The sequence below is a fragment of the Apaloderma vittatum genome, unplaced genomic scaffold (assembly GCF_000703405.1).
Source record: "Apaloderma vittatum isolate BGI_N311 unplaced genomic scaffold, ASM70340v1 scaffold7189, whole genome shotgun sequence".
Classification (NCBI taxonomy): Eukaryota; Metazoa; Chordata; class Aves; order Trogoniformes; family Trogonidae; genus Apaloderma; species Apaloderma vittatum.
Window position 1 is genome coordinate 75,815 of NW_009735741.1, and position 9,212 is coordinate 85,026.

At 38.1% G+C, this 9,212-nt stretch overlaps 1 long non-coding RNA gene across 1 annotated transcript in view; it reads right to left on the reverse strand.

Moving 5' to 3' along the window:
• Positions 1-8,896, reverse strand: part of LOC104279417 — a 31,016-nt gene extending 22,120 nt beyond the window's left edge. The window contains exon 1 of the long non-coding RNA XR_717862.1: positions 8,598-8,896. This is a non-coding gene — a long non-coding RNA (uncharacterized LOC104279417). The remainder of the gene's footprint in view (positions 1-8,597) is intronic.
• Between the last annotated feature and the right edge of the window lie 316 nt (positions 8,897-9,212).

The window sequence follows — 9,212 nt, forward strand, 5'->3', positions numbered from 1 at the left end:
ACAAAGAGATCTGGAAGCTGACTCACACAGTGGTTGTAACCTGACTTCCAGAAGAACCTAGCATCTTTATGTCTTTTAAAAACAGGGAATGGTGTGGAGCTCGATACCTCCAGACGAGAGAAAAAGATGTGTGAAGCAGATAGCAGCTTTGGCGCAGCCACTTGTGTCTGTGAAGAGCTGGGGCTATGGGGACTTTCTTGAGTGCTGATTTCCTGGCTTCTCTCCAATTCACACCCACTGTGACAACCCTAAATCAGATGGTAGCTCTTATCCCAGCACAGAGGACACAGGCGCATTCATGTGCAAAGCACTGCATTTCACACTCAAAGTGTAAAGCGAACCAAGCAGCTGAAGTGGAAAAGTCGTACCTGGTTGCAGTTTCTGGATCTGAACACCTCTCCAAAGCTGCTCAGCTCATTTCAGTGGGATCTGTTTCTAAAAGCAGTGGCAGTCATCATATACTAATGCATGGGTGAAAGCTGAGTCCCGTGCACATGGCGGGGCTTTACATTGTGGAGTGGGGAAGATCTGTGATGGATATGGCTCACAAGATCGTACTGACAGAGCTCATAAGGCCAGAGAGAAAGTGGGACACAGCCACGGCCCATGAGGCTATGCTGGCTGCTTTGTTTAATTACCTACGAGACAATGTTTCTGCACACACCTTTTATTCAGCTGAGGGCTCTGTTCTTAGCAGCATCACCAAGAGCTGAGGAGTTGTACATAAGCCACCGGGGACTGGAAGATCAGGTCCCTGGAGAAAAAGGGCAGGGAGCGATCCCATAGCTGTGCCTCTCTGCAGGAGGGGCAGGCATGGATGCACCAAAGGGGTGAGAGGCTCAGATTTTACATATATGCAGTGGACAGATATACCCAGACACACTGTCATGGGGTATCCAGAGGAACTGAGAAAGACACAAAAAGGGTCAAGGGAAGGTACATCTGTATAGGCATCTGCCAGAGATATGTGGGCAAGGAGGACATGCCACCAGATTCTTCAGATATATAGTAATTCCTGAATTCATGTGTTTTAACTTAGTAAAAATGGGATTTACTGATGTCAAGGAGGTTTCCTCTGTTTTTTAAAGGAAATTGCTTATTGATCCTGTCTGTTTGCATCATATTCACATTATACTACTCCCATGCTTAACCTGCAGGGATCCAGAAAGGTTGTTTCTCTCTTTACGCATGACTCGGCTTTTGCAGGGAAATGCTGCATTTCCATGTGAGGCTCCAGACAAGGGCCGTGGATAGAAGCAGGTTGTAAGGCACGGAGCACTAGTGGTTTTGACGTTAAAATCCCTGTGATGCCCAGTTGGTGTGCTTTCTTCATAGACTTTTAAATCTACTGAAAGCCAGATGAGAGATCACAAATGAATTTGGAGACAGATTCAGCAAAATTATTGTAGGATTATCTATGTAACATTAGGCATGGCCTACTTACTTTTACTAGCTTACTAAAATTCAGCGAGGAGGACTGGATTTCTTGTGTGGTAATCATGAATGGATGCAGCAGATGATTTGTGAGCGCTTCTGCATTAAACATTTAATGCATGGTTTTCAGGGTGGGGACAACTAGATCCAAAGATATCAGTGGTCTCTTACCATTCCATTAGAAAGCACATGAACAGATGCAGGATTTGAGACATAACAATTAGCAGCAGAAGTAACAGACCAGCTGTCCCTCAATCAGCTCTGACATGCTAGTGATATTAAAACCATAGTACAAGGTACATCACACTGCACATTCAGGATGTTCTTAGCAAGACGACACATTGAAGCACTCTGAGAATTCCACAAAGTCAAGGCAAAGATGCCGTACCCTTCATACCGAGTTAACAAATCTCAGCTTGGCTCCAAAGAAGCAGGTACAAGGTAGGTTGTCACATATTTCCACAGCAGTGTTTTGAGAACACATCTAGCTGTGCCAATCTCCAGGGCAGTTTCACGCAACATAAATCATTTGCTATGGAAGGAAAACACAGGAATCCAAAACAAATGGAAATTACATTAGTGAAATGGATGACTCTTCCTAAGGAAATCTTTGTTTTCTCGCTTTGATTGATACAGATAGAGAACAAGTACTACGTTCAGCAGCACAGAAACAATACTATCCTAAGGGCCACTGTGGTCATCCATTAAGAGCCACTTTGAGAATGCTTTAAAAGCCTTTCCAGAATTCCTTCCTTCTCTTGCTACGTATTTTGTACTGTTTCTATACTCAGTGAAAAGTTTTATTTGCTGTGAATATCTGAACAAAAACCTTTCAACCAGTCTTTGGTTTAGGCACAAACTAAAAAAGAAATTCCAACAAAATACAGTCACAGGTCTTAATAAACAGTCACGCCACCTGGTTTCTTATTCAAAAAGTTAAATGGTTTTGTTTTTGAGCCGCAGGCTTGCCATCCTTAAAGGATAGTTTCTGGTACTCTTAACGTAGTTCAGTAACACCTCATTTTGCAGACGGTATTGCCTGGTTTCAGGATGCATCAAAGTAAAGTCCTAATTTTTCTCATCAAATATATCACAGTTTCACATGGAGGAGAAAGTGATGCTAGGACATATGCATAAAACGTTGCAAATTTTCAGAATTCAGAACTTAAGAATGTGCACTGCATTAACATCCTTATTAAACAAGTAACAAATTAGTAGGGTATGATTTATATTCACAGACACATGTTGTTTTCCACTCACATCACTCTTCTGTCTGTCTTGGTTGAAAACCAGAACAGGCATTCCTCCGCTCTGTTTTCTCATAAAGAGATATACCAGACTCTTCTACCCTTCTTGCAATGCCTTATTTCATCAAAGCTTACTGATCTTTTTGGCTCATCAACTTTTGTCCAGGCCTTTAGTTTCTGAGGCTCTTAAAATGAACCAAATTATCTATGTTCATAGACTTCAGTGGTTCTCTAATGATTCTAAGCCAACTAAAAATCACTTTGCCTCTCAAAATTCAGTATTTTCTTATTTTAATCATTAGATTTATTTTCCTGATCTATAAATGCTGTAAAAAATATTCCAATATTATAAATCTCATGTTCAGATCATCAAAAGTATTTAGATCTCTTGTCTCCCTGATGTTAAAAAGAACTAGGGGCCATATGATAAGTTCTTAAACATCACCACATGTTTGAACTTAAACACTTCTACATATTCTAATATCCAAGGTACCATGGAAACATTGCTAACTTAATTGGAAAAGCCTTTCAGAACCTCTTTTATGATATTTACAGGTAACATTAGGTCTAGTTTAGGATGGAGGGCTGAGGTGGTCTGGGGATGACCCTGTGCCTTATCGCTGCTGGTGAAAATAGACCATAGGTGATGCTCCCGGCTACCCTGAGCTCTGTGCATTGGAGAGGAGTATTCTGAAGCAAGTTATGTAATTGCTTTCTATAATGGAGTATATATTGACTAAGGCACTTCTTTCTAACCCTTTTCCATTGTAAGCCAGTAAAATGTTCACGTCAGAAAAAATAAAAGAGTGTACTTGATGCAGCATTCTAAATTCTCTTCTTAACATTTCTCAGGAATAAAACACGAGTGAGATGATGTTTCCAGTGGAAATATTACTTCTAATCAGATTTTTCATACTCTTCTACATTACTATGTCATTGAGTAATTGGGTAAGCATGATACCTGTCAGCATCCAGAGGTGTGTTACACCTGGAGCTGTACAAGTAGACCAGAATGAGGCGTACCCCTAAGATTCTGGGATATTTTGCTGCAGAACTCGTTCCAAAACTGGCACATTTGAAAAAAGGGTTTTTTTTCCTTTGACATGTATGAAATTTTTCATGGGTTTGCCTTAAGATGCCAAGGCAGATGTTTTTCTTCGGCAATTATAATTTGTAATTTTAGCAGCTAAGTACCTTTTTTTGGACAAACTGCCTTTTTCTTTTTCATAAAAAGGACAAAAAATTTGAAAGATTACCTTGAACAGAGGAGGCACACTGGGGTTAATAAGAATCACTGTTAGGTACCATATTCTCTGTGTCATCATTTTGCCCACAAGTGCTGGATTCATAATGACCTGTGTGAATTCTAGGTAGCAAGCCATCAGTCTTTTTATGTTTTAATTGGATTTTTTCTATGTTGAAATTTGTTTCATCTACCAAGAGCCCTTAAAACCATTATATACCCCCACAGCTATCCCTAAACATTGACAGCTTAAACAGGTATGTGTGTACATCCCCCAGAACTCGTATGGCATGTTTAGGATATTTCTATGCAGTAATTTTCTTTTTAATCTAGGATAAACTTTCCCTGTGTAGTAAAGCAATTACATAATTAATGGTTACATTCAAACAAAACGGCTCGGGAGAGAAAAAAGAATTTTTAGGACAACTGTGTCAGACTGGAGAGGAAGTATGCATCAATAATTTCCTTTCACATTTGATACTTCAACTAGTATTAACTTAAAAGTCCAAATGCAAGTCATTAAGCAAAAAAATGAACAAAATGAAGAGCAACCTTGCAGGGACAGTGATGAACTGAGAATAAGGACATTCGGGTTCAATTCCGAACTCTTCCCTTGCCAGTATAGCTTTCGGCAGTTTCTTTGTTCCTCGGCTCCTTATCTATTTAATAAGGATATTAATACTCGATTAATTCTACTCCTTGCCCGTACGCCTTTTGAAAGCCTCTTGAAGGTTTTTGTAGTAGAAACTACTTCTGGTATCTGTAAAACTCTCAGCAAAATGAAGGCCTGCTTTCCGTTGAAGACACAGGAAGAATTAAAGTAGGAAATCACAATCAGAGCTTACATCTACCACAGACCTGGTTAGAACCGCTGTTCAGTATCCAGTAATATGGGACTATACAATATCTATTGCTAAAGATGGCCCTTCAGAGTGCTTCTACTTAAAGAATTGACCTATGAGAAACAAAATATACTGGAACAGCTATAACAGATCTAGTTAAAACTTACATAACAAAATATTTCCCTGTCAAAAAATAAATAAATTTAAAAGTGTTGCAAATGTTCAATGGGAAAAAACAGATATCAGTACAAATTCTAGCAACAAATGGAAGTCTCATTAAAAATGTTAAAATGAAACACTGTGTCATTTTGAAATGAGTATTTCCATACTTATGGATTTTTAGAGCTTTTCTTTTTTAAAAAAAACCAACACATTATGCCTTTTTATTTTTTATCCTGGTTTATGAAAAACACAGATGCTGATCCACTGAATTTTCTTGACAGATAAATACTTTTCCGTGGCTATTTATATTTATAACAACAAAAGTTTAAGACTCATTTGGTTTTGTTTTGGGTTTTTTTGTGGGCCTTTCAAAAATCAGGTTTTTGCTGGATCGTGAATCAAGACAGCTCAGGCTTTCCAAGTACAGGAACTGCTTATGTGTTGTATCATTGAAGTACATTTTTCTTGACTAGAAATAGTTGCTGTGAGTGTGGAAAGTATTTCCACTGCTCAGCATAACTTCCCTGATAATGCACATGGTTCAAGCTCTTGTTCTCATAGTTTATCTAAAGAAACAGTTCAATGGATTGAAATGAAATGCGTGTATTTTCAGCATCAGATGTTTATTGAATATAATCATAAAAGAAAAGGAAATTACTAATTTTACTTCCTTTAGAATTGACAGAAAAAGCCAAATACAGATGTGGTGCAAATGTTTAAAGTAAATTATTAAAAAGTCACTACAGGAGGATTTCTAAGTCACAGTAAATCATTGACAGAAATGTCCGCTAAAGACAAAAGACATCCTGTATCACGCAAAACCTTCTCTCTCAAAATCACACATCCTTTAGAAAATAATCCACTATTCTTGCTACTTACATGTTGCAAATGAATCTACTGGTGCATTAATATACTGAATACATTTAAAGGGTTGCTATGCCTGCTTTTTCTAATATTTTTCTTTCTTCCAGAATGCATAACCTAGCACAAAAAAATAAATCCTATACACTGTATTCTGAAAAGGAACTGCTCTTTACAATTACAATGAAGGAAATACTACTTGTTATGAAATATATATCCTAATAACATAGACATTTATAAGCATGCAAAATTGCACAGGGAATGAAAATTCAGATGATTTCAAGCATCCTATTTCAAAATGTATCTATATTATGTAGGGAGTTTACTTACAGCTTCATATTGTGTTTCTATACCCTGAAGATAAATATGTTCCTGGATCAAATAAAGAGCTAAACATCATGCATTAACTAAAAAATGAACGAATTTAATGTAGTATGAAGCCCAGTAAGTATCCTTGAACTTAATAACAGTGAGTACTTTTATAAGATTAGCAATATTTTAAAAGAATAATCTTCTTTTATTTTTAATGATTTGCCAGAAGGATTGACAATACCAAGTAGCAATGTTAATACTGTCGCAAAAATAAATAAGGTAATGAATGATTCCAGTAACAATACACTTCTCTTGGGTTTGGAGACCACTAATAAAAGTAAACCTTTGCATACTCTGATAATTCTTCACTAACAGTGTATCTGTACAGTTGCACGATCTTTAAGAACGTAATTAACCTATTTCTCTTCTCCTAATTACAAGGCAAAGAGATTCACACGAGTAAAAGAAAAAATGACTTTGTTTAGAAGGGAAATTCAAATTGTGCCCAAAGCCTAATAAATCTGTTGCCATGACAATCAAAGAGCCTAGTCTTACGAAACCTTTCATAATTTATTCACATGAGTAGTTCTTACTCATACGAGTTGTCCCATTGATTGAAACAGAACTGCTGATGTGAGGAGAGATTTGCAGTGGGAAACTTGAATTTAGGATGCAGTACTTGCTCACGTAGATTGCTGAGGGGACGACTTCCACAATTAAGAGCTTCTTTGAACAGTGAAGATCAGAAGATGACATTTATGGGTTGTGTTGTCCTTCCTCAGTTTTCCTTACTGCTTATATTAGTTACACCTTTTAGATGGTAAAATACACAAAAAAAATCTACTTCCATGCACATGTATGCACATTTCAAACCTTTACTCCTAAAATCAAGGCTAGTTCCTCTGAACACCATCAAAAAATTGTCACGCTACAGAAATGTGTTTGTATCATCTCCTGTTTCCTCATACTGCAGTGATTTGAAAAGGCTGCATTAGTATTCTCTCTCCGAAAACTGTCTTATGGAGTCCTTCATCACATAAGGGGACATGTATTGGGAACTACCACAAAATTTCCAGTTTTGAATAGGATTTAAGTTCTGATTCTTGTTCATGAGTCCTGGTGTGGCCTGGCCTGGCCTTTTTACTTTGGCTCTTTGCATCTCTCTCACCCTCAAGACCTGCTGCCAGGACCCTGTCACCTCCACACCCAGCTGGAGAGCCTGCAACAGCCACCACAGAAACACACTCCTGGTCCATTTCTAACCCCATCAAAAGCAGAGATATTTGCAAGGGATTACCCTCACAGCGGGGACAGGCCTTTGCCACAGTTTGCTGTCAAGAGGCACTCAACTTTCCGTCTTCCAAACTGGGTGATCAACAAGAACACAAAAAAATATATATATATTTCACATCACCACCCTTTCGTCTTTTAGTTCTACCCTAATATCTGAAACCAAGACCCAAGTAAACCAGGCTTTCAGGAAAAAAGACTCGTTCTTCTACCTCGGGACGCTCACTATGTAATTCCTGATCTGCTTGGCAATTTCCTGGTAATGACCCTAAATTTTGGTATGTCGAGTAGTTAGTTAACAACATCACCTTGTACTCCCCTAGCACCTTTCATCAGATGAAAGCACATTACAGCTGTTAATGAAAAATATCTCGCAACATCCACTGAAGCCATTTATAATAATTCTCAATACCCCTCTAATATACCACAAAAATTACTTGATATGAGAACATCTTGTGCTAGGTCTGCTTATTTTATGACTTGGGTCATCAAGAATAACAATGTCATAATTCACAGTGGTCATTGTTTGGCTTTCTGATGTGTGTAAAAGGATCTGTCTCCCACCGTATCTAAAACACAGCACACAAGTCAGCATTTGATATTTGTTTCCCATGGGAGACAAAATAAAGTGAATTTTTCACATCTGCAGATCTTGCAGACATTCAAACCCCTTCTGTAGCTTTTATTTACTCAGATAATACTTATTCAAAACTATTCTTTCATTGGTATAGGATTTCTTTCATCTTCTATTTTTGCCTTCTAGCCATCAGTGCACGACTGAGGTGCAGGGAAGGTATAGCACCATGACCCCAGAGAGACAGAGAGGGAGAGAGAGGCAGGAGGAGGGGAATGGAAGGAGGAAGAAAGAGAGAGAAACGTCAAAGCAAATTCTTAAGCATCTTCTTTGGTGTGGAAATATGTACAATGCAGCTATTGATGTTCCAGTCCAAGCACAAATGACAGCACAGGTGTGCACAAACACACACACACGCACATACACACTGTCACAAAGCAAGGGAAAAAGAAACGATCTTACAAAGCTGCTGCAGCAATCAGGACACTTGCCCCTGGAAACAACCATACAAGCAAACACTCTTTTGTTAGCTTTCTGCATTTTTTCAATTTTCATTTGATTATTGCTATTATTTTTACCTCTTACCATAACAGAAATACAGTTATCATTAAAAGGAAGGAAAAAGGCCTTACCATGCAGTGCATCAGGAAGAGATGAGAAGCACAGAGCATGCTGCAGAGATTAAGCTCAGCATGGCATTCAGATATCCTTTGGAATTGAAGAAAATTGTCCAACCCATTCTTCCTAACAAAGTGGACAAGTTTTCTCTAGGCTTGAATTTTTCACCAGAAGTCAGATCCTTACAGTGCATTATATTTTCTTCTTCAGGAGATATATTTCCTCCAGTTAAGTTTCAGCTTCGCAATGCCATTTCCAATCAGCTCCAAGAAGTTCTTCATTCCCAGATTTGTGGTGTCATCAGAGGGACTCCAAAGAAAATCAAAGAAAGAAAAGAAAAAAAGAAAATAATACCTTACCAAAGTCCTGAAATTACAATGCAGAAAAGAAGGAAAAAACCCAACCACCTCTCATTTATTCTATTGTCTTTGTGTTTCACAACAATCAATACTACCTCTTTGGTCTCATATATGCAGCGCTGATTACTTGTAATAAAGGAAGAGGCAAAAACTTTCCCAATTCACACATGATGCATTTTCATTACTGCTGCTCAGCTGTGCACTGCTAAACAACCCTTCTCATCCTGAGAAATCTTTAAAATCATCTGACAAAAACAGCTGTTCCTTTCC